Here is a 26,525-nt window from a genome sequence, read left to right as displayed (position 1 = left end):
GAAAATGCATTTTTTAAGAAAAACATTTTTTGCTAAAATGTCGTAAGGGGGGACCCTGTCGTAAAAATGCCAAAAAACGGACTTGCTTCAGCAGCACAATTCTGGTGCTGTAGTTGTAGGAGATGTCTCAAAACGTCATCAGGAGTCCCGACTAAACCCGTAAATGTAAGAAAATGTAAGAAAATGCATTTTTTACGAAAAACATTTTTTGCTAAAATGTCGTAAGGGGGGACCCTGTCGTAAAAATGCCAAAAAACGGACTTGCTTCAGCAGTAAATTCTGGTGCTGTAGTTGTAGGAGATGTCTCAAAACGTCATCAGGAGTCCCTACAAAACCTAAAAATGGCATAAAATGCTTTTTTTGGGCAAACTTTTTTTTTACAAAAAAAAATTCAAAAAACAGACTTGCTTCAGCAGCACAATTCTGGTGCTGTAGTTGTAGGAGATGTCTCAAAACGTCATCAGGAGTCCCGACTAAACCCGTAAATGTAAGAAAATGCATTTTTTAAGAAAAACATTTTTTGCTAAAATGTCGTAAGGGGGGACCCTGTCGTAAAAATTCCAAAAAACGGACTTGCTTCAGCGGCACAATTCTGGTGCTGTAGTTGTAGGAGATGTCTCAAAACGTCACCAGGAGTCCCGACTAAACCCAAAAATGGAAGAAATTAGAAGAAAATGCATATTTTACGGAAAAAAAATATTTTGCAAAATGTCGTAAAAAAAATTCAAAAAAACGGACTTGCTTCAGCAGCACAATTCTGGTGCTGTAGTTGTAGGAGATGTCTCAAAACGTCATCAGGAGTCCCGACTAAACCCGTAAATGTAAGAAAATGCATTTTTTAAGAAAAAATTTTTTTGCTAAAATGTCGTAAGGGGGGACCCTGTCGTAAAAATGCCAAAAAACGCACTTGCTTCAGCAGTACAATTCTGGTGCTGTAGTTGTAGGAGATGTCTCAAAACATCATCAGGAGTCCCTACAAAACCTACAAATGGCATAAAATGCTTTTTTGGGAAAACTTTTTTTTTACAAAAAAAAATTCAAAAAACGGACTTGCTTCAGCAGCACAATTCTGGTGCTGTAGTTGTAGGAGATGTCTCAAAACGTCATCAGGAGTCCCGACTAAACCCGTAAATGTAAGAAAATGCATTTTTTAAGAAAAAAATTTTTTGCTAAAATGTCGTAAGGGGGGACCCTGTCGTAAAAATGCCAAAAAACGGACTTGCTTCAGCAGCACAATTCTGGTGCTGTAGTTGTAGGAGATGTCTCAAAACGTCATCAGGAGTCCCGACTAAACCTGTAAATGTAAGAAAATGTAAGAAAATGCATTTTTTACGAAAAACATTTTTTGCTAAAATGTCGTAAGGGGGGACCCTGTCGTAAAAATGCCAAAAAACGGACTTGCTTCAGCAGTACAATTCTGGTGCTGTAGTTGTAGGAGATGTCTCAAAACGTCATCAGGAGTCCCTACAAAACCTAAAAATGGCATCTCCTCCCACAGTACCTCCGTGTCTCCGCAGTGAGCCGTGCGCCTCACCTGCCGATCTTCCCCCTGGACTCTGACTGCCTTCCTCGACCCCCGCACTCGGACCTGGACTTCTGGACGCCTCTCTCCTGCCCCCACGGACCTCGCTCGGATCACGAACCTCTTTTGCTTCGCCCCTCTGGACTTCTTTGCTGCCACAACCAACACACACTTACAATAACCTCTGGTAACTTATATTTGGTTAACTTCTACACATAGCCCTGCATCCACACACATAGTAGCATACACACCCGACGTAATCATCAAGCTCAAATAAAACCCGTTGAGCTAGACCTCCTGCTGTCGTACCGTCTCCTTCCCCCTTCGTCTTACGTAACAGTACCGGTACCAAAATGTATTTTGATACTTTTCTAAAAAAAGGGTACCACAAAAAATTGCATTATTAGCTTTATTTGAACAAAACATCTTAGTGTACATGAAACATATGTTTATTATTGTCATTTAGTCCTCAAATAAAATAGTGAACATACTAGACAACTTGTCTTTTAGTAATAAGTAAACAAACAAAGACTCCTATTTAGTCTGCTGACGTATGCATTAACATATTGTCATTTATCTACCTATTATTTTATACACATTATGAGGGACAAACTGCAAAAATTTATTATTAATCTACTTGTTCATTTGCTGTTAAAATCTGCTTATTTTCCGTTTCAACATTTCCTATCTACACTTTTGTTCAAATGTAATAATCACTTATTCTTCTCTTCTTTGATACTTTACATTAGTTTTGGATGATACCACACATTTAGGTATCGATCTGATACCAAGTAGTTACAGGATCATACATTGGTCATTTTCAAAGTCCTCATGTGTCCAGGGACGTATTTACTGACTTTATAAACATAATATACATTTACAAAAAAAAGGAAAAAAGATTTTGTGACGATAAAAAATATCGATGTAATCATAGTAGTATCGACTAGATACGCTCTTGTACTTGGTGTCATTACAGTAGATGTCAGGTGTAGATCCACCCATGTCATTTGTTTACATTGTGACGGCGGTGAGATATTGTATCCTCCTACGGTGTGTAGTGAAGCATGTTTAGGTATTCCTCATCCTCCAGTGATAATGCTACTTGTAAAAAACGTACTTTATTTGTCGCCATGGAGGCCAGGATTAGTGATTTAGAAGTAGCTGAAACACTGTGGATGTGTGTTAGCTGCGAGCTAGTTAGCCATGTCTTAAAGCAGCTCTTCCTGAGGGTGTTTCAGTGTTATAACTTCACCTTTATCTTTACTTTTTACACCAAAATGCGTCCATTCTCCCTTTTCTGTCCACACACTGTGTCTGCTTGTAAGTACTCTGTGTGTGTGTGCTGCCCAACAGCAGTAAAACCAGCAATGTCATGATTGACTATTTGCTTGATCAGTAACTTAACAAAGCTCCAAAGTTTTGGTTCACCTCCATCGTAGTTCACTAAGACGGGTCCTCGATTATATTTGTCATTAGGGCCTGGAATCTAGCTCTGCAAGACCTGGGACAGCTGAGTGGTTAACACTGTCGGCCACCAAGCAAGGGGTACTGGGTTCAAATCCCAGTAGGGAGTTAGTGTTTTGTTTCACTATCATTGTGGTTTAGTGAGACAGGTTCTCAATTAAATATGTCATTGGGGCCCGAAATCTAGCTTCAAGAAGACCAAGAATAGCTTAGTGGTCAAAGCAGCTAGTACCCAATCAAATGGGACTGGGTTCAAATCCCAGTCAGATTGTTTGGTGACTAGGAAAGATCCAGTCAGAGAAATTACTCTTTTATATCATAGTTTACTGAGACAGGTTCTCAACTAAATATGTCATTGGGGACGGAAATCTCCTTTCAAGAATACCACAGATAGCTGAATGGTTAAAGCAGCTAGCTCCCAATCAAAGGGTTCTGGGTTCAAATCCCAGTCAGGTCACTCTGAAGGTAGTAAAGATCTAGTCAGAGGAATAAATCTTTTGTATGATAGTTTAAAGGGTTGAACGAGAGTTCCCACCAGAATCCTCAAGGTGCTTTTGTTGACCAGAGAGGAGATTCTATAGAGAAATCTCTCTTTCTTAAGGTTGATGTGGGACCCAAACAGGATGGATTCCGTTTTACCCAAGTGTATGGATAGCTTGTTGTCAGCGAGCCAGGTGCAAGTTCTACAGAGTTCAGCACTGAGGATTTTCTCCACCTGTGACTTGTCCTTGCCGGATACCAGCAAGGCAGAGTCATCCGCAAACAAAAACAATTCACAGTCGCATGCCGATGACATGTCGTTTATGTATACCAGGAACAGTAAAGGCCCTAATATACTGCCTTGGGGGACTCCACAGCTCACTGAGAGGGGGGGGGGGGACACGGTGCCGTTCACCTCTACCACCTGTTTCCTCCCCTCCAAGTAGGATTGCATCCAGCTCCATGAGGTTTTGTTAAATCCGATTGCTCTGAGCTTATCCAACAGTATCTGTTAGTCTGTCTCTACCCCCCTCGGTGAAGCGACATCCGGTGGTCCATGTATCCCAGAGTAAGCCTGTCTCCAGTTCTCCACTCTCTTCCCCTGACCCTACCCCTCTGGATAACGGTGACCCAGTTTGGACCGTCAAGGAGATCCTTGGGGTCCGTCGGCAAGGTAGGGGCCTGGTATTTTTGGTACATTGGGAGGGTTATGGTCCAGAGGATAGATCCTGGGTGTCGGCCTCCTACCTTGCTGACCCCACCCTTCTGGAGGACTTCTATCAGGTCAACCCTGGAGCTCTCCGGCGCTCGTTGAGAGCCTCGCATAAGAGGGGGGGCACTGTTACGGCGCTCGCGCAGTCTGCTTCTCCCTCCTCGGCAGGAGCTCCTCGAAGCTACGCTGCAAGCACCGCAGGACACGCCCCCGCACGCGCCACGCAGACCACGGCCACGCGCCTCCACAGCCGGCGGCAATCATCAATCAACGCACCTGGTCTTGACGAGAAGCAGCAGCATAAAGGCTCACTCCACTGACTACTCCACGCCGGAACAAAGCCCTGATTCAGTAAGCTTCACGTCTCTGGCTCCTCACCTGTGTCTCTCTCTTTTGCTCGCTTTGTCTCCCTCGTGTCTAGTCCTTATTTGTCCTTGTCATCTCCTGTTCCCACAGTACATCCGTGTCTCCGCAGTGAGCCGTGCGCCTCACCTGCCGATCTTCCCCCTGGACTCTGACTGCCTTCCTCGACCTCCGCAGTGGATGGAAAGAGTGGATGACTAAGAGTGTATGAATAAGAGTGGATGACTAAGAGTGTATGAATAACAGTGTATGAATAAGAGTATATGAATAAGAGTATATGAATAAGAGTGTATGAATAAGAATGTATGAATAAGAGTATATGAATAACAGTGTATGAATAAGAGTATATGAATAAGAGTATATGAATAAGAGTGTATGAATAAGAGTATATGAATAAGATTATATGAATAACAGTGTATGAATAAGAATGCATGAATAAGAGTGTATGAATAAGAGTGGATGACTAAGAGTGGATGACTAAGAGTGTATGAATAAGAGTGTATGAATAAGAGTATATGAATAAGAGTGGATGACTAAGAGTGTATGAATAAGAGTATATGAATAAGAGTGTATGAATAAGAGTGTATGAATAAGAGTATATGAATAAGAGTGGATGACTAAGAGTGTATGAATAAGAGTATATGAATAAGATTATATGAATAACAGTGTATGAATAAGAATGCATGAATAAGAGTGTATGAATAAGAGTGGATGACTAAGAGTGTATGAATAAGAGTGTATGAATAAGAGTGTATGAATAAGAGTATATGAATAAGAGTGGATGACTAAGAGTGTATGAATAAGAGTATATGAATAAGATTATATGAATAACAGTGTATGAATAAGAATGCATGAATAAGAGTGTATGAATAAGAGTGTATGAATAAGAGTGTATGAATAAGAGTATATGAATAAGATTATATGAATAACAGTGTATGAATAAGAATGCATGAATAAGAGTGTATGAATAAGAGTGTATGAATAAGAGTGTATGAATAAGAGTATATGAATAAGATTATATGAATAACAGTGTATGAATAAGAATGCATGAATAAGAGTGTATGAATAAGAGTGTATGAATAACAGTGGATGACTAAGAGTGTATGAATAAGAGTGTATGAATAAGAGTATATGAATAAGAGTATATGAATAAGAGTGGATGACTAAGAGTGGATGAATAAGGGTATATGAATAAGATTATATGAATAACAGTGTATGAATAAGAATGCATGAATAAGAGTGTATGAATAAGAGTGTATGAATAAGAGTGTATGAATAAGAGTGGATGACTAAGAGTGTATGAATAAGAGTGTATGAATAAGAGTGTATGAATAACAGTATATGAATAAGAGTGTATGAATAACAGTGTATGAATAAGAGTGTATGAATAAGAGTGTATGAATAAGAGTGGATGACTAAGAGTGTATGAATAAGAGTGGATGACTAAGAGTGTATGAATAAGAGTGGATGACTAAGAGTATATGAATAAGAGTGGATGACTAAGAGTGTATGAATAAGAGTATATGAATAAGAGTGTATGAATAACAGTGTATGAATAAGAGTGTATGAATAAGAGTGTATGAATAAGAGTGGATGACTAAGAGTGTATGAATAAGAGTGGATGACTAAGAGTGTATGAATAAGAGTGGATGACTAAGAGTATATGAATAAGAGTGGATGACTAAGAGTGTATGAATAAGAGTATATGAATAAGAGTGGATGAATAAGAGTGTATGAATAAGAGTGTATGAATAAGAGTGGATGACTAAGAGTGTATGAATAAGATTTATTCATGTATTTTATTATATAAAAATGGGAGCCATTACCTCCCTGCTTGGCACTCAGCATCAAGGGTTGGAATTGGGGGTTGAATCACCAAAATGATTCCCGGGCGCGGCCACCGCTGCTGCTCACTGCTCCCCTCACCTCCCTGGGGGTGATCAAGGGTGATGGTTCAAATGCAGAGAATAATTTCGCCACACCTAGTGTGTGTGTGTGTGTGACAATCATTGGCACTTTAACTGAACTTTTAATGATGTTATTCATATTATTCAGATTGAAAAGCTTAAGGGGCCGCATGTGGCCCCCGGACGTTCATTTGCCCAGGTCTGTGCTAAGGTGATCTCTAGAAGTGGTCCACACTCCATGTCAGTAGGTGGCGGTAATGCACACCAGAAGGTTGCTTGCCAACCTGCTATAAAAACAAAAGAAGAAGAAGAAGAAGATCCACACTTCCGGGTGGTGATGACGTCGCGTCGTGACGTCATATTTCAAAATGGCAGAGCCCGCGGAAAGACCCCCTGGAGTCGACTCCATTTCCCAAGAAAAGATGTCAACAGCGCGACTTGTAACAATTATAAGGCCGAGGAGGGTTATTTGAACACACACCATTCAATTATTATAAATGAAAGTCACGTTTTTTAACCGCTCCGGTCTCGTCCCAGCGGAAGTGACGCTAGCACGTCATCAGAATACAACAGGTTGCTAACTAACACGCCTCCTATCATGTCAGCGCTGTTATTTGTTCCAATGTCATTCATTCCTTCTCATTTAGATCAACACGACGAGAGAGACATTCTGCCGCTGGACAAAGGTCACCGAGCAGCGACGAAGTTTGCATTTTCGGTAGGTGAGTGTTCAATTGTCCTCCGAGAAAAGTTGCATGAAGTCATTCTATTACACAGGTGAAAGTCATACACACATAATATGCTGGAAAAGTCCATTCATGTCAGCAATTAACTTCAAATGTCAAACTCATTTGTGATGTTAAAGGGAAAACAATACTTAACTGTGCTTAAATGTATTTATATTAATCAAATGTGAATTATGCTGTATAATAGACTGTATTTATGTTATTGACATGTGAATAATGCTGTATAATCAGTGTTGGGACTAACGCGTTACAAAGTAACTAGTAGTCTAACGCGTTATTTTTTATATTCAGTAACTCAGTTACCGTTACTACATGATGCGTTACTGCGTTATTTTATGTCATTTCTTATGTAGTATCGGCTAAAAACAGAAGATCTGAGTGTGTTTTATTGGAGAGTTGCAGTGTCGTCCTTCTGAATGATTCCCGGGCGCGGCGCCGCTGCTGCCCACTGCTCCCCAAGGGGATGGGTCAAATAAAGAGGACAAATTTCACCACGCCTAGTGTGTGTGTGTGACAATCATTGGTACTTTAACTTTAACTTAACTTAATTCTTCCTGTGTCACAACGGGGACAAGAGAAGAGGCGCTGTGTGTGTGTGTGTGTGTGTGTGTGTGTGTGTGTGTGTGTGTGGGTGTGTGTGTGACAATCATTGGTACTTTAACTTTAACTTAACTTAATTCTTCCTGTGTCACAACGGGGACAAGAGAAGAGGCGCTGTGTGTGTGTGTGTGTGTGTGTGTGTGTGTGTGTGTGTGTGTGTGTGTGTGTGTGTGTGTGTGTGTGTGTGTGTGTGTGTGTGTGTGTGTGTGTGGGTGTGGAGAGGGGTTGGGGGGGGGCGTGTCTGTGTTTACTTACAAGACATCATGGTGGAGCTGAAGCCGAGTTTCTTAACATGGAGATATTCTAGACTGACCATGTGTCTTCTTTTGCGGGGCTGTCCGGGCGGAGTTTCTTAAATGCCTCAAATGTCCGGCAGGGTTGCGTATATTTTCAATGTACGTTCAGGGTTAAGATGGGGTTAAAAACAAAACTAATTGTGCACACGCAGCAGCATTCGTGAGGGAGGGACAGAGAGAGCGAGGGAGTGGATTGATTGATTGAGACTTTTATTAATAGATTGCACAGTACAGTACATATTCCGTACAATTGACCACTAAATGGTAACACCCGAATAAGTTTTTCAACTTGTTTAAATCGGGGTCCACATTAATCAATTTATTTCAAACTGTCATTGCTCAAAACATAATATTGAATCAAAATCAATGTTATTATGAATTATTGACCTATCCAAGGTTCCCATTACTTCACATCAAATATTCCACTTTGAAAAATATTTTTGGTGGAAGATTTTGCATATTTTGTGTGTTTGCCATTAAAAACATAGTTTTGTTTGACAAAAAAGGCGGAAAACAAACAGACAAAAAAACAACATAACTAAAACATTTTGAAATGAGGGATAGATCTGAAGTTGATGTAGACTCCAGAGATTTAAGCGTTAAATATAAAATGTTTGTATGCCCTGGCACACCATTATCATAATTTCATGACCCAAGCAAAACACTTTTATACTGAAATAAATACACCTACAACTTATTCAATAAAAACATAGAAAAAACTACCAGCAGCGGTAAAGTTTAGATCCATGAAGGAAAGAAGAAAGTGAATGAATGTTTATAACTGAATACATTTACATATGTATACAAATTTGTTTTCTTTCTTTATTATTTTTTTTTATGAATTAAGTAACGTTTATGACAACCTTTTTCCAAAACACAATATATAATGTGAGATATAACAGGATAATGCATACGTTTATCTTTTTTGTTGTCAAAATGCTTACCAAAAAGTGGGACCCCAAAAATTTACTGTAGGACCCCATTTTTATGACTTGATGGGGTCCCTGGGACCCCATTTTGAAAATTCCTAGCGCTGATCAACAGATTGTATTATTCTCCAGTGCAATAACAGTACTTAAATGAAGGCTTAAAGGGCATTAATGGTAGCTTTAAAAAAAGAAGAAGAAAAAAACAAGTAACTAAATAGTTACTTTTCACAATAACGCATTACTTTTTGGTGTAAGTAACTGAGTTAGTAACTGAGTTGCTTTTGAAATAAAGTAACTAGTAACTGTAACTAGTTACTGGTTTTCAGTAACTAACCCAACACTGTGTATAATAGACTGTATTTATATTATTCACAAGTGAATAATGCTGTATAATAGACTGTATTTATATTATTCACATGTAAAAAATACCTTAGTGTTTATTTTTATTGTGAGCGAACTGTGGTGCTGAATTTCCCCGAGGGATCAATAAAGTACTTTCTATTCTATTCTATTCTAAAAACATCCAAATCCATTGCTATTCTTTATATAAGTAAGACACATGCTGAATAAGAAATATCTGCACATGATTCCTTGAGTAATTCGATTACAAAATACATTCGAGGAATTGTTGCTGCCTCGAGGTGTCGTACATATTTTTTTTTACTGGTTCACTAAACAGTAGTCAAAGCTCACGTTTCGCACAGACTGTTTAGGTGTTGCACAGCGTGTTTACGTCACAGATCATCCCCCCCTTGCACTGCACGACACCGCTCTTTTAAGTACGCTCGAGTTTAGAAAACGTTTAAACGGCACCGTATGATAATCATCAAAAACGCACGAGAGACAAGAACTTTGTTTATGCGGTCACACCACACAGCACATAGGGCTGTGAGCGCACCTGTTTTTATTAGCACATACACATTTTTAGCTGTGCGTGTCAGCCTTCAATAATGAAAACAGGCGTTTAGGAAATAAGACGATTAGGCCAACCACAATAATTGAGGGCACATCTTAACGTGTATAATTAAACAAAATTATGATTTATTCGATTAATCGATCGGGATATTCGATAGAATACTCGATTACTAAAATATTCGATAGCTGCAGCTGTAGTTATATTATTCTTTTATTTTTCCATATCTAACATACTGTGTTGAACTTTGGGGAAATGTTTATAGAACAAACACAGGCTCAATAATTCAACTTGAAAAAAGGGTCATTAGAATAATACACAAGGCTGGCTACGATGAACCTACCAATCCATTATTCGTAAGTTCTAATGTAGAGGTGTCAAACTCATTTGTCCACATGGACAAAAATCTACTCCCAAGTGGGCCGGACTGGTAAAATCAAGGCACGATAACTTAAAAATAAAGACAACTTCAGATTGTTAGTTTTTTTCTTTGTTAAAAATAGAGCAAGCACATTCTGAAAATGTACAAATCATAATGTTGTTGTTTTTTTTTTTACACTTACATGTTGCGGTTAATAGTATTCTACCTTTATTTGTCGATATGTATACTTTCTGATTAAATGATGTGATAATGTTCATCAGTCAACTCATTGGTGTTCATTTTTAATCTATTAAGATCAAATAATATGTTATTTAAATGGAGGCTTCTCACATGATGAGATAACTTCTGGAAATGACTGGCCCATAAGGGTCAAAGGTATAAATGTGTGTGTCCAAGTTAAAGGAAAAGGCAGGCTGTCTTCTTCTAATGGATTTATTACAATCTTTACAAGCTGGGTAACGTTTGCTGTGGTCTGGAACAACATGGCGCACAAACAACTATCAGAAATGCAGCCAATATTACGTACAGATAATGTGTCATGAGACATGCAAATATAAATGAAATGCACAGAGGACATAAGTAAAGGAAATTAAATGAGCTCAAATATTCCTACAAACGAGTCATAATGATGCAATATGTACATACAGCTAGCTTAAATAGCATGTTAGCATTGATTAGCTTGCAGTCATGCTCTGACCAAATATGCCTGATTAGCACTCCAACAAGTCAATAACATCAACAAAGCTCACCTTTTGTGCATTCGCGCACAGCGTAGAACGTTTGGTGGACAAAATGAGACAAAGAAGAAGTGGCATAAAACACGTCTTTCTGTGGCAGCGTCGGAGAAAGTTGTACATGTAAACAAACAACAATGAGTTCAAGGATCGCTGAAATTAGTAGGACAAAACAGTGCTTGCTAAATCCTCTCATCAGTGAAGCATGTTTAACATAAACAGTGGGACTTCTAACAATTAGGAAGGTTTGTGTCATGTTTGTTCTCCTACAGAAAATATATTCAAATAAAAATGTTCTTCATCTTTTTCCATTTTCACACATCTCTGAAAGAGGTCCAGGGAGCCACGAGGGCGGTGCTAAAGAGACGCGGGTTGCTGACCCCCGGCCTACACCCTAGACTGGCCGCCAGTTCATCGCAGGACACATGAAAAAGCCTTCGCCCTCAAATCAGAGAAGTATTCATTTACTCTAACATGATTTTTATTCAGTTCAATGCATTTATTGTCATTGTCATAGTGAATAACACACACACTGCATAGTAACCATGTATCAAAAATGCATTAGGTGGTGCAATCCTGACCCATGAAACGCGTAAACACAAAGGGTGCCACGAACGATGCACAAAATTCACAGTCTGGTATGGATCGGTACTTGAGCGGCGCCGTTCGATACATTTTTTCAATACCCAAAAGAGGGAAATGTTCATGCCTTTTTTTTAACTTGTAGTTTATTGAAATTGTCGTTGTCCACGACAGAAAACGGTCGGCAAGGCGAGTTTATTTACAGAGCACAGTTCGTACTACAGGCAGGCCAGTCTAGTACCCGCACTCTTTTACTACGAAGCCACGCTGTTGTAACACGTGCAGAATGTGGCTCGGCGATATCTTACTGAAATAAGCAGGGGCGGCCATGAAAAAGACGTCGCTTGGATGGCAACTTTTGTTGCTCCAAAACCTGTATGTACCTTTCAGCATTAATGGTGCCTTCACAAACGTGTAAGTTACCCACTAATACACCCCCATATCATCAATCTTTATTGCAGACCTTAAGATCCATTTAAACATATAAAAACAGAATATAATACATTAAAAAACAAAACAATAAAAACATACATTAAAAACAAAACAAAACAAGTTTTCCATACAATTACAGACGCTGGGTTTTCAACTTTGCGCCTAGAACAATCCGGATGGTTCTTTTCCTCTTTGGTCCGGAGAACACGACGTCCACAGTTTCCAAAAACAATTTGAAATGTGGACTTGTCAGACCACAGAACACTTTTCCAGTTTGCATCAGTACATCTTAGATGAGCTCGGGCCGAGCGAAGCCGGCGGCGTTTCTGGGTGTTGTTGATAAATGGCATTCGCTTTGCATTGTAGAGTTTTAACTTGCACTTACAGATGTAGCGACCAACTGTAGTTACTGACAGTGGTTTTCTGAAGTGTTCCTGAGTCCATGTGGTGATATCCTTTACACGCTGATGTCGCTTTTTGATGCAGTACCAACACAAATACAACTTTGAAACTACGTGCTTTCTGAGAAGATTACCGTAGTAACTAGTATATCATGCAAAAGCGCAGATTCCAACCAATCAGTCCATCTTAGATGAGCTCAGGCCGAGCGAAGCCAGCGGCGTTTCTGGGTGTTGTTGCATTTATCAACAACACCCAGAAACGCAGAGTTTTGAGGACGAAAATGAATTGATACCATTTTAGAATAAGGCTGTAACATAGCAAAATGTGGCAAAAAATGAAGCGCTGTGAATACTTTCCGGATGCAGTGTACAGTATAAAGGGCAGATCAATAGAAGTGATAATTAGACGTTGCAGTTCATGGGTGGGATGTGAGAGAGGGTCACTGCCTGAGGATACAGACGAGCTGTTGGCAAGTTGTCCTGGCACGTATAGACCTGTTCCTTCTACCTGAGGGCCGCAGGTGAGGAGCAGGGTGTTGTTGGTCACGCAGGATGCTGTGCACTTGCCTCAGACAGCAGGTAGTGTAGACTGTGCCCATCTCTGGAAGACTTGATTTTTTTTCAGCTGTTTTAATCACCGATTAGAGAGTCTGCTGTCATGGCACACTTATAAAAGCTCACTCTTACACTAGGAAGTGGAGTCATTCATTGCGCTTTACCTGACACATGAAACGTGACAAATACGATCGCTGAGATGAAACGGATCAGGCCCGTGAACAGGTTCTATCCGGATGAATTTGCTAAGTATACAAATGAGCTGAAATTTTTCTATGAAAGAAACTGCTGTTTTAAATGTGTCCACTAGATGTGGCAATGGCAATTCTTTGTATCTTTGTAGATGATACTACATACAGTATGTACAAAAAAAATAAAACACATGATGTTAGTGCAACAGTCGAAGAAAATTAGCAAACTACATAAATAACATCCTGTAATTTGATTTTGATTTTTTTTTTTTATCTTGTTAGATTGAAAATGAACACCAATGAGTTGACTGATGAACATTATCACGTCATTTATTCAGAAAGTATAAATAACGACAATTAAAGGTAGAACACTATTAACTGCAACATGTAAGTGTAAAAAAACAACATGATTTGTTTATTTTTGAGAAATTCTATTTTTAAACAAAGAAAACAATCTGAAGTTGTCTTTATTTTTAAGTTATCGTGCCGTGATTTTACCAGTCCGGCCCACTTGGGAGTAGATTTTTCTCAATGTGGCCCCCGATCTAAAATGAGTTTGACACCTCTGGCCTAGATAAATTGGTAAACATCCTCACAAATATTGATATAAAGCATTACCGTATTTTCCGGACTAGAGGGCACACCGGATTATAAGGAGCACTGCCGATGAATGGTCTATTTTTGATCTTTTTTTCATATATAAGGCGCACCGGATTATAAGGCGCATTAAAGGAGTCATAATATATATATTTTTTTCTAAATGTAAAAGACTTCCTTGGGGTCTACATAACATGTAATGGTGGTTCTTTGCTCAAAATGTTGCATAGATGATGTTTTACACATCATCTTCAAGCCGCTTCCGGGTGCGCCGTTTTGTGGGCGGTCTTATTTACGTGGCTCACCTTCGGCAGCGTCTTCTCCCCGTCATCTTTGTTGTGAAGTGTCAAAAGATGGAGCTAACTGTTTTAATGACATTCAGACTTTACTTCAATCAATAACGGAGCAGCATCTCCTCATCCAGAAACAACAACACCAGAAATGTGTCCCGTGAAAAATCGTCCGACCAGAACTCTAGTAACTAAAGTTCCTTGGGTGAATAATGGTAACTCACTACACCGGTATGTTTTAGGGCTTTCATGGCGAGTTTACTGACTGAAATAAGTAATAACTTTACACTGCTTTTTATTAGAAATGGCAACAGCAGAAGATGGATGTCCCATAACAAGAAGGTGGAGAAAAAGAAGAAGCTTATCGACTACGGTGTCGGCACGGACTACAAAGGCGGACCTGCACAAATTTTCAGGTACCAGAAGGTAAGAAAAGTTTCTTTTGCATAATATTGCGAAACAAAACACCAGAAAATATGTCTTACCTTATACACACACCATAATAATACTCCTATGTTGAAGCACAGTACAATCCATCAAGCGGTGCAGTTTCATAGCTGACCAAAGTCCTACTAAAACATTTTGATAGATTTTTGAGCGCCGTGTGTAATGTTCTATATTTTCAAGGGAGCATATACAATGTTGGTGTTGTTTACTTGAGTCATATTGCGGTCTACACGAAATCAAATCAAATCAATAATGGAGCAGCATCTCCTCATCCGGAAACAACCACACCGGAAATGTGTCCCGTGAAAAACGGACTTGCTTCAGCAGCACAATTCTGGTGCTGTAGTTGTAGGAGATGTCTCAAAACGTCATCAGGAGTCCCGACTAAACCCGTAAATGTAAGAAAATGCATTTTTTAAGAAAAACATTTTTTGCTAAAATGTCGTAAGGGGGGACCCTGTCGTAAAAATTCCAAAAAACGGACTTGCTTCAGCAGCACAATTCTGGTGCTGTAGTTGTAGGAGATGTCTCAAAACGTCATCAGGAGTCCCGACTAAACCCGAAAATGGAAGAAATTAGAAGAAAATGCATATTTTACGTAAAAAAAATATTTTGCAAAATGTCGTAAAAAAAATTCAAAAAAACGGACTTGCTTCAGCAGCACAATTCTGGTGCTGTAGTTGTAGGAGATGTCTCAAAACGTCATCAGGAGTCCCGACTAAACCCGTAAATGTAAGAAAATGTAAGAAAATGCATTTTTTACGAAAAACATTTTTTCCTAAAATGTCGTAAAGGGGGGACCCTGTCGTAAAAATGCCAAAAAACGGACTTGCTTCAGCAGTACAATTCTGGTGCTATAGTTGTAGGAGATGTCTCAAAACGTCATCAGGAGTCCCTACAAAACCTAAAAATGGCATGAAATGCTTTTTTTGGGAAAACTTTTTTTTTACAAAAAAAAATTCAAAAAACAGACGTGCTGTAGTTGTAGGAGATGTCTCAAAACCTCATCAGGAGTCCCGACTAAACCCGTAAATGTAAGAAAATGCATTTTTTACGAAAAACATTTTTTGCTAAAATGTCGTAAGGGGGGACCCTGTCGTAAAAATTCCAAAAAACGGACTTGCTTCAGCGGCACAATTCTGGTGCTGTAGTTGTAGGAGATGTCTCAAAACGTCATCAGGAGTCCCGACTAAACCCGTAAATGTAAGAAAATGTAAGAAAATGCATTTTTTAAGAACATTTTTTTTTGCTAAAATGTCGTAAGAGGGGACCCTGTCGTAAAAATTCCAAAAAACGGACTTGCTTCAGCAGCACAATTCTGGTGCTGTAGTTGTAGGAGATGTCTCAAAACGTCATCAGGAGTCCCGACTAAACCCGAAAATGGAAGAAATTAGAAGAAAATGCATATTTTACGGAAAAAATTTTTTTTGCAAAATGTCGTAAAAAAAATTCAAAAAAACGGACTTGCTTCAGCAGCACAATTCTGCTGCTGTAGTTGTAGGAGATGTCTCAAAACGTCATCAGGAGTCCCGACTAAACCCGTAAATGTAAGAAAATGTAAGAAAATGCATTTTTTACGAAAAACATTTTTTGCTAAAATGTCGTAAGGGGGGACCCTGTCGTAAAAATTCCAAAAAACTGACTTGCTTCAGCAGTACAATTCTGGTGCTGTAGTTGTAGGAGATGTCTCAAAACGTCATCAGGAGTCCCTACAAAACCTAAAAATGGCATAAAATGCTTTTTTTGGGAAAACTTTTTTTTTACAAAAAAAAATTCAAAAAACAGACTTGCTTCAGCAGCACAATTCTGGTGCTGTAGTTGTAGGAGATGTCTCAAAACGTCATCAGGAGTCCCGACTAAACCCGTAAATGTAAGAAAATGTAAGAAAATGCATTTTTTACGAAAAACATTTTTTACTAAAATGTCGTAAGGGGGACCCTGTCGTAAAAATGCCAAAAAACGGACTTGCTTCAGCAGTACAATTCTGGTGCTGTAGTTGTAGGAGATGTCTCAAAACGTCATCAGGAGTCCCTACAAAACCTAAAAATGGCATAAAATGCTTTTTTTGGGAAAACTTTTTTTTTACAAAAAAAAATTCAAAAAACAGACTTGCTTCAGCAGCACAATTCTGGTGCTGTAGTTGTAGGAGATGTCTCAAAACGTCATCAGGAGTCCCGGCTAAACCCGTAAATGTAAGAAAATGTAAGAAAATGCATTTTTTACGAAAAACATTTTTTACTAAAATGTCGTAAGGGGGGACCCTGTCGTAAAAATGCCAAAAAACGGACTTGCTTCAGCAGTACAATTCTGGTGCTGTAGTTGTAGGAGATGTCTCAAAACGTCATCAGGAGTCCCTACAAAACCTAAAAATGGCATAAAATGCTTTTTTTGGGAAAACTTTTTTTTTACAAAATTTTTTTCCAAAAAACGGACTTGCTTCAGGAGCACAATTCTGGTGCTGTAGTTGTAGGAGATGTCTCAAAACGTCATCAGGAGTCCCTACAAAACCTAAAAATGGCATAAAATGCTTTTTTTGGGCAAACTTTTTTTTTACAAAAAAAAATTCAAAAAACAGACTTGCTTCAGCAGCCCAATTCTGGTGCTGTAGTTGTAGGAGATGTCTCAAAACGTCATCAGGAGTCCCGACTAAACCCGTGAATGTAAGAAAATGTAAGAAAATGCATTTTTTACGAAAAACATTTTTTGCTAAAATGTCGTAAGGGGGGACCCTGTCGTAAAAATGCCAAAAAACCGACTTGCTTCAGCAGCACAATTCTGGTGCTGTAGTTGTAGGAGATGTTTCAAAACGTCATCAGGAGTCCCGACTAAACCCGTAAATGTAAGAAAATGCATTTTTTACGAAAAACATTTTTTGCTAAAATGTCGTAAGGGGGGACCCTGTCGTAAAAATGCCAAAAAACCGACTTGCTTCAGCAGTACAATTCTGGTGCTGTAGTTGTAGGAGATGTCTCAAAACGTCATCAGGAGTCCCTACAAAACCTAAAAATGGCATAAAATGCTTTTTTTGGGAAAACTTTTTTTTTATAAAAAAAAATTCAAAAAACAGACTTGCTTCAGCAGCACAATTCTGGTGCTGTAGTTGTAGGAGATGTCTCAAAACGTCATCAGGAGTCCCGACTAAACCCGTAAATGTAAGAAAATGCATTTTTGAAGAAAAATTTTTTTTGCTAAAATGTCGTAAGAGGGGACCCTGTCGTAAAAATTCCAAAAAACGGACTTGCTTCAGCAGCACAATTCTGGTGCTGTAGTTGTAGGAGATGTCTCAAAACGTCATCAGGAGTCCCGACTAAACCCGAAAATGGAAGAAATTAGAAGAAAATGCATATTTTACGGGAAAAAAATATTTTGCAAAATGTCGTAAAAAAAATTCAAAAAAACGGACTTGCTTCAGCAGCACAATTCTGCTGCTGTAGTTGTAGGAGATGTCTCAAAACGTCATCAGGAGTCCCGACTAAACCCGTAAATGTAAGAAAATGTAAGAAAATGCATTTTTTACGAAAAACATTTTTTGCTAAAATGTCGTAAGGGGGGACCCTGTCGTAAAAATTCCAAAAAACTGACTTGCTTCAGCAGCACAATTCTGGTGCTGTAGTTGTAGGAGATGTCTCAAAACGTCATCAGGAGTCCCTACAAAACCTAAAAATGGCATAAAATGCTTTTTTTGGGAAAACTTTTTTTTTACAAAAAAAAATTCCAAAAAACGGACATGCTTCAGCAGCACAATTCTGGTGCTGTAGTTGTAGGAGATGTCTCAAAACGTCATCAGGAGTCCCGACTAAACCTGTAAATGTAAGAAAATGTAAGGAAATGCATTTTTTACGAAAAACATTTTTTGCTAAAATGTCGTAAGGGGGGACCCTGTCGTAAAAATGCCAAAAAACGGACTTGCTTCAGCAGCACAATTCTGGTGCTGTAGTTGTAGGAGATGTCTCAAAACGTCATCCGGAGTCCCTACAAAACCTAAAAATGGCACAAAATGCTTTTTTTGGGAAAACTTTTTTTTTACAAAAAAAATTTCAAAAAACAGACTTACTTCAGCAGCACAATTCTGGTGCTGTAGTTGTAGGAGATGTCTCAAAACGTCATCAGGAGTCCCGACTAAACCCGTAAATGTAAGAAAAGGTAAGAAAATGCATTTTTTACGAAAAACATTTTTTGCTAAAATGTCGTAAGGGGGGACCCTGTCGTAAAAATGCCAAAAAACGGACTTGCTTCAGCAGTACAATTCTGGTGCTGTAGTTGTAGGAGATGTCTCAAAACGTCATCAGGAGTCCCTACAAAACCTAAAAATGGCATAAAATGCTTTTTTTGGGAAAAAAAAATTTTTACAAAAAAAATTTCCAAAAAACTGACTTGCTTCAGCAGCACAATTCTGGTGCTGTAGTTGTAGGAGATGTCTTAAAACGTCATCAGGAGTCCCTACAAAACCTAAAAATGGTATAAAATGCTTTTTTTGGGAAAACTTTTTTTTTACAAAAAAAATTTCAAAAAACAGACTTGCTTCAGCAGCACAATTCTGGTGCTGTAGTTGTAGGAGATGTCTCAAAACGTCATCAGGAGTCCCGACTAAACCCGTAAATGTAAGAAAATGTAAGAAAATGCATTTTTTACGAAAAACATTTTTTGCTAAAATGTCGTAAAAATGCCAAAAAACCGACTTGCTTCAGCAGTACAATTCTGGTGCTGTAGTTGTAGGAGATGTCTCAAAACGTCATCAGGAGTCCCTACAAAACCTAAAAATGGCATAAAATGCTTTTTTTGGGAAAACTTTTTTTTTATAAAAATTTTTTCAAAAAACAGACTTGCTTCAGCAGCACAATTCTGGTGCTGTAGTTGTAGGAGATGTCTCAAAACGTCATCAGGAGTCCCGACTAAACCCGTAACTGTAAGAAAATGCATTTTTTAAGAAAAACATTTTTTGCTAAAATGTCGTAAGGGGGGACCCTGTCGTAAAAATGCCAAAAAACGGACTTGCTTCAGCAGTACAATTCTGGTGCTGTAGTTGTAGGAGATGTCTCAAAACGTCATCAGGAGTCCCTACAAAACCTAAAAATGGCATAAAATGCTTTTTTTGGGGAAAAAAAATTTTTACAAAAAAAAATTCCAAAAAACGGACTTGCTTCAGCAGCACAATTCTGGTGCTGTAGTTGTAGGAGATGTCTCAAAACGTCATCAGGAGTCCCGACTAAACCCGTAAATGTAAGAAAATGTAAGAAAATGCATTTTTTATGAAAAACATTTTTTGCTAAAATGTCGTAAGGGGGGACCCTGTCGTAAAAATGCCAAAAAACGGACTTGCTTCAGCAGTACAATTCTGGTGCTGTAGTTGTAGGAGATGTCTCAAAACGTCATCAGGAGTCCCTACAAAACCTAAAAATGGCATAAAATGCTTTTTTTGGGAAAAAAAAATTTTTACAAAAAAAATTTCCAAAAAACTGACTTGCTTCAGCAGCACAATTCTGGTGCTGTAGTTGTAGGAGATGTCTTAAAACGTCATCAGGAGTCCCTACAAAACCTAAAAATGGTATAAAATGCTTTTTTTGGGAAAACTTTTTTTTTACAAAAAATTTTTCAAAAAACAGACTTGCTTCAGCAGCACAATTCTGGTGCTGTAGTTGTAGGAGATGTCTTAAAACGTCATCAGGAGTCCCTACAAAACCTAAAAATGGTATAAAATGCTTTTTTTGGGAAAACTTTTTTTTTACAAAAAAAATTTCAAAAAACAGACTTGCTTCAGCAGCACAATTCTGGTGCTGTAGTTGTAGGAGATGTCTCAAAACGTCATCAGGAGTCCCGACTAAACCCGTAAATGTAAGAAAATGTAAGAAAATGCATTTTTTACGAAAAACATTTTTTGCTAAAATGTCGTAAAAATGCCAAAAAACCGACTTGCTTCAGCAGTACAATTCTGGTGCTGTAGTTGTAGGAGATGTCTCAAAACGTCATCAGGAGTCCCTACAAAACCTAAAAATGGCATAAAATGCTTTTTTTGGGAAAACTTTTTTTTTATAAAAATTTTTTCAAAAAACAGACTTGCTTCAGCAGCACAATTCTGGTGCTGTAGTTGTAGGAGATGTCTCAAAACGTCATCAGGAGTCCCGACTAAACCCGTAACTGTAAGAAAATGCATTTTTTAAGAAAAAATTTTTTTGCTAAAATGTCGTAAGGGGGGACCCTGTCGTAAAAATGCCAAAAAACGGACTTGCTTCAGCAGTACAATTCTGGTGCTGTAGTTGTAGGAGATGTCTCAAAACGTCATCAGGAGTCCCTACAAAACCTAAAAATGGCATAAAATGCTTTTTTTGGGAAAAAAAAATTTTTACAAAAAAAAATTCCAAAAAACGGACTTGCTTCAGCAGCACAATTCTGGTGCTGTAGTTGTAGGAGATGTCTCAAAACGTCATCAGGAGTCCCGACCAAACCCGTAAATGTAAGAAAATGTAAGAAAATGCATTTTTTATGAAAAACATTTTTTGCTAAAATGTCGTAAGGGGGGACCCTGTCGTAAAAATGCCAAAAAACGGACTTGCTTCAGCAGTACAATTCTGGTGCTGTAGTTGTAGGAGATGTCTCAAAACGTCATCAGGAGTCCCTACAAAACCTAAAAATGGCATAAAATGCTTTTTTTGGGAAAAAAAATTTTTTACAAAAAAATTTTCCAAAAAACTGACTTGCTTCAGCAGCACAATTCTGGTGCTGTAGTTGTAGGAGATGTCTTAAAACGTCATCAGGAGTCCCTACAAAACCTAAAAATGGTATAAAATGCTTTTTTTGGGAAAACTTTTTTTTTACAAAAAAAATTTCAAAAAACAGACTTGCTTCAGCAGCACAATTCTGGTGCTGTAGTTGTAGGAGATGTCTCAAAACGTCATCAGGAGTCCCGACTAAACCCGTAAATGTAAGAAAATGTAAGAAAATGCATTTTTTACGAAAAACATTTTTTGCTAAAATGTCGTAAAAATGCCAAAAAACCGACTTGCTTCAGCAGTACAATTCTGGTGCTGTAGTTGTAGGAGATGTCTCAAAACGTCATCAGGAGTCCCTACAAAACCTAAAAATGGCATAAAATGCTTTTTTTGGGAAAACTTTTTTTTCATAAAAATTTTTTCAAAAAACAGACTTGCTTCAGCAGCACAATTCTGGTGCTGTAGTTGTAGGAGATGTCTCAAAACGTCATCAGGAGTCCCGACTAAACCCGTAACTGTAAGAAAATGCATTTTTTAAGAAAAACATTTTTTGCTAAAATGTCGTAAAAATGCCAAAAAACGGACTTGCTTCAGCAGTACAATTCTGGTGCTGTAGTTGTAGGAGATGTCTCAAAACATCATCAGGAGTCCCTACAAAACCTAAAAATGGCATAAAATGCTTTTTTGGGGAAAACTTTTTTTTTACAAAAAAAATTTCAAAAAACAGACTTGCTTCAGCAGCACAATTCTGGTGCTGTAGTTGTAGGAGATGTCTCAAAACGTCATCAGGAGTCCCGACTAAACCCGTAAATGTAAGAAAATGTAAGAAAATGCATTTTTTAAGAAAAACATTTTTTGCTAAAATGTCGTAAGGGACCCTGTCGTAAAAATTCCAAAAAACTGACTTGCTTCAGCAGCACAATTCTGGTGCTGTAGTTGTAGGAGATGTCTTAAAACGTCATCAGGAGTCCCTACAAAACCTAAAAATGGCATAAAATGCTTTTTTTGGGAAAACTTTTTTTTTACAAAAAAAAATTCAAAAAACAGACTGGCTTCAGCAGCACAATTCTGGTGCTGTAGTTGTAGGAGATGTCTCAAAACGTCATCAGGAGTCCCGACTAAACCCGTAAATGTAAGAAAATGTAAGAAAATGCATTTTTTATGAAAAACATTTTTTGCTAAAATGTCGTAAGGGGGGACCCTGTCGTAAAAATGCCAAAAAACGGACTTGCTTCAGCAGTACAATTCTGGTGCTGTAGTTGTAGGAGATGTCTCAAAACGTCATCAGGAGTCCCTACAAAACCTAAAAATGGCATAAAATGCTTTTTTTGGGAAAAAAAAATTTTTACAAAAAATTTTTCCAAAAAACTGACTTGCTTCAGCAGCACAATTCTGGTGCTGTAGTTGTAGGAGATGTCTTAAAACGTCATCAGGAGTCCCTACAAAACCTAAAAATGGTATAAAATGCTTTTTTTGGGAAAACTTTTTTTTTACAAAAAAAATTTCAAAAAACAGACTTGCTTCAGCAGCACAATTCTGGTGCTGTAGTTGTAGGAGATGTCTCAAAACGTCATCAGGAGTCCCGACTAAACCCGTAAATGTAAGAAAATGTAAGAAAATGCATTTTTTACGAAAAACATTTTTTGCTAAAATGTCGTAAAAATGCCAAAAAACCGACTTGCTTCAGCAGTACAATTCTGGTGCTGTAGTTGTAGGAGATGTCTCAAAACGTCATCAGGAGTCCCTACAAAACCTAAAAATGGCATAAAATGCTTTTTTTGGGAAAACTTTTTTTTTATATAAATTTTTTCAAAAAACAGACTTGCTTCAGCAGCACAATTCTGGTGCTGTAGTTGTAGGAGATGTCTCAAAACGTCATCAGGAGTCCCGACTAAACCCGTAACTGTAAGAAAATGCATTTTTTAAGAAAAACATTTTTTGCTAAAATGTCGTAAGGGGGGACCCTGTCGTAAAAATGCCAAAAAACGGACTTGCTTCAGCAGTACAATTCTGGTGCTGTAGTTGTAGGAGATGTCTCAAAACGTCATCAGGAGTCCCTACAAAACCTAAAAATGGCATAAAATGCTTTTTTTGGGAAAAAAAAATTTTTACAAAAAAAAATTCCAAAAAACGGACTTGCTTCAGCAGCACAATTCTGGTGCTGTAGTTGTAGGAGATGTCTCAAAACGTCATCAGGAGTCCCGACTAAACCCGTAAATGTAAGAAAATGTAAGAAAATGCATTTTTTATGAAAAACATTTTTTGCTAAAATGTCGTAAGGGGGGACCCTGTCGTAAAAATGCCAAAAAACGGACTTGCTTCAGCAGTACAATTCTGGTGCTGTAGTTGTAGGAGATGTCTCAAAACGTCATCAGGAGTCCCTACAAAACCTAAAAATGGCATAAAATGCTTTTTTTGGGAAAAAAAATTTTTTACAAAAGAAATTTCCAAAAAACTGACTTGCTTCAGCAGCACAATTCTGGTGCTGTAGTTGTAGGAGATGTCTTAAAACGTCATCAGGAGTCCCTACAAAACCTAAAAATGGTATAAAATGCTTTTTTTGGGAAAACTTTTTTTTTACAAAAATTTTTTCAAAAAACAGACTTGCTTCAGCAGCACAATTCTGGTGCTGTAGTTGTAGGAGATGTCTCAAAACGTCATCAGGAGTCCCGACTAAACCCGTAAATGTAAGAAAATGTAAGAAAATGCATTTTTTACGAAAAACATTTTTTGCTAAAATGTCGTAAAAATGCCAAAAAACCGACTTGCTTCAGCAGTACAATTCTGGTGCTGTAGTTGTAGGAGATGTCTCAAAACGTCATCAGGAGTCCCTACAAAACCTAAAAATGGCATAAAATGCTTTTTTTGGGAAAACTTTTTTTTTATAAAATTTTTTTCAAAAAACAGACTTGCTTCAGCAGCACAATTCTGGTGCTGTAGTTGTAGGAGATGTCTCAAAACGTCATCAGGAGTCCCGACTAAACCCGTAACTGTAAGAAAATGCATTTTTTAAGAAAAACATTTTTTGCTAAAATGTCGTAAGGGGGGACCCTGTCGTAAAAATGCCAAAAAACGGACTTGCTTCAGCAGTACAATTCTGGTGCTGTAGTTGTAGGAGATGTCTCAAAACATCATCAGGAGTCCCTACAAAACCTAAAAATGGCATAAAATGCTTTTTTGGGGAAAACTTTTTTTTTACAAAAAAAATTTCAAAAAACAGACTTGCTTCAGCAGCACAATTCTGGTGCTGTAGTTGTAGGAGATGTCTCAAAACGTCATCAGGAGTCCCGACTAAACCCGTAAATGTAAGAAAATGTAAGAAAATGCATTTTTTAAGAAAAACATTTTTTGCTAAAATGTCGTAAGGGGGGACCCTGTCGTAAAAATTCCAAAAAACTGACTTGCTTCAGCAGCACAATTCTGGTGCTGTAGTTGTAGGAGATGTCTTAAAACGTCATCAGGAGTCCCTACAAAACCTAAAAATGGCATAAAATGCTTTTTTTGGGAAAACTTTTTTTTTACAAAAAAAAATTCAAAAAACAGACTGGCTTCAGCAGCACAATTCTGGTGCTGTAGTTGTAGGAGATGTCTCAAAACGTCATCAGGAGTCCCGGCTAAACCCGTAAATGTAAGAAAATGTAAGAAAATCCATTTTTTACGAAAAACATTTTTTGCTAAAATGTCGTAAGGGGGGACCCTGTCGTAAAAATTCCAAAAAACTGACTTGCTTCAGCAGCACAATTCTGGTGCTGTAGTTGTAGGAGATGTCTTAAAACGTCATCAGGAGACCCTACAAAACCTAAAAATGGCATAAAATGCTTTTTTTGGGAAAACTTTTTTTTTACAAAATTTTTTTCAAAAAACAGACTTGCTTCAGCAGCACAATTCTGGTGCTGTAGTTGTAGGAGATGTCTCAAAACGTCATCAGGAGTCCCGACTAAACCCGTAAATGTAAGAAAATGCATTTTTTACGAAAAACATTTTTTGCTAAAATGTCGTAAGGGGGGACCCTGTCGTAAAAATGCCAAAAAACGGACTTGCTTCAGCAGTACAATTCTGGTGCTGTAGTTGTAGGAGATGTCTCAAAACGTCATCAGGAGTCCCGACTAAACCCCTAAATGTAAGAAAATGTAAGAAAATGCATTTTTTACGAAAAACATTTTTTGCTAAAATGTCGTAAGGGGGGATCTCCCCTGTCGTAAAAATGCCAAAAAACGGACTTGCTTCAGCAGTACAATTCTGGTGCTGTAGTTGTAGGAGATGTCTCAAAACATCATCAGGAGTCCCTACAAAACCTAAAAATGGCATAAAATGCTTTTTTTGGGAAAACTTTTTTTTTACAAAATTTTTTTCAAAAAACAGACTTGCTTCAGCAGCACAATTCTGGTGCTGTAGTTGTAGGAGATGTCTCAAAACGTCATCAGGAGTCCCGACTAAACCCGTAAATGTAAGAAAATGTAAGAAAATGCATTTTTTACGAAAAACATTTTTTGCTAAAATGTCGTAAGGGGGGACCCTGTCGTAAAAATGCCAAAAAACGGACTTGCTTCAGCAGTACAATTCTGGGGCTGTAGTTGTAGGAGATGTCTCAAAACGTCATCAGGAGTCCCTACAAAACCTAAAAATGGCATAAAATGCTTTTTTTGGGAAAACTTTTTTTTTACAAAAAAAAATTCAAAAATCAGACTTGCTTCAGCAGCACAATTCTGGTGCTGTAGTTGTAGGAGATGTCTCAAAACGTCATCAGGAGTCCCGACTAAACCCGTAAATGTAAGAAAATGTAAGAAAATGCATTTTTTACGAAAAACATTTTTGGCTAAAATGTCGTAAAAATGCCAAAAAACGGACTTGCTTCAGCAGCACAATTCTGGTGCTGTAGTTGTAGGAGATGTCTCAAAACGTCATCAGGAGTCCCGACTAAACACGTAAATGTAAGAAAATGCATTTTTTACGAAAAACATTTTTTGCTAAAATGTCGTAAGGGGGGACCCTGTCGTAAAAATTCCAAAAAACTGACTTGCTTCAGCAGCACAATTCTGGTGCTGTAGTTGTAGGAGATGTCTCAAAACGTCATCAGGAGTCCCGACTAAACCCGTAAATGTAAGAAAATGTAAGAAAATGCATTTTTTACGAAAAACATTTTTTGCTAAAATGTCGTAAAAATGCCAAAAAAACGACTTGCTTCAGCAGTACAATTCTGGTGCTGTAGTTGTAGGAGATGTCTCAAAACGTCATCAGGAGTCCCTACAAAACCTAAAAATGGCATAAAATGCTT

General features: G+C 38.1%; 1 long non-coding RNA gene across 4 annotated transcripts in view; it reads left to right on the top strand.

Moving 5' to 3' along the window:
- The first annotated feature begins 6,272 nt into the window (after positions 1 to 6,272).
- LOC133645338 (uncharacterized) overlaps positions 6,273 to 26,525 on the top strand; it is a 222,881-nt gene continuing 202,628 nt past the window's right edge. Inside the window, exons 1-5 of one of the 4 annotated variants that reach the window (XR_009825017.1) lie at positions 6,273 to 7,021; positions 7,096 to 7,166; positions 11,380 to 11,504; positions 14,231 to 14,311; positions 14,399 to 14,522. This is a non-coding gene — a long non-coding RNA (uncharacterized LOC133645338). Of the gene's footprint in view, positions 7,022 to 7,095; positions 7,171 to 11,379; positions 14,312 to 14,398; positions 14,523 to 26,525 lie in introns of all 4 variants that reach the window. The other 3 variants (XR_009825016.1, XR_009825014.1, XR_009825015.1) reach the window with 3 other exon arrangements.

The sequence above is a fragment of the Entelurus aequoreus genome, unplaced genomic scaffold (assembly GCF_033978785.1).
Source record: "Entelurus aequoreus isolate RoL-2023_Sb unplaced genomic scaffold, RoL_Eaeq_v1.1 HiC_scaffold_43, whole genome shotgun sequence".
Lineage (NCBI taxonomy): Eukaryota > Metazoa > Chordata > Actinopteri > Syngnathiformes > Syngnathidae > Entelurus > Entelurus aequoreus.
Note: the sequence above shows the minus strand (reverse complement) of the source record. Positions and strands in the feature narration are given on the sequence as shown.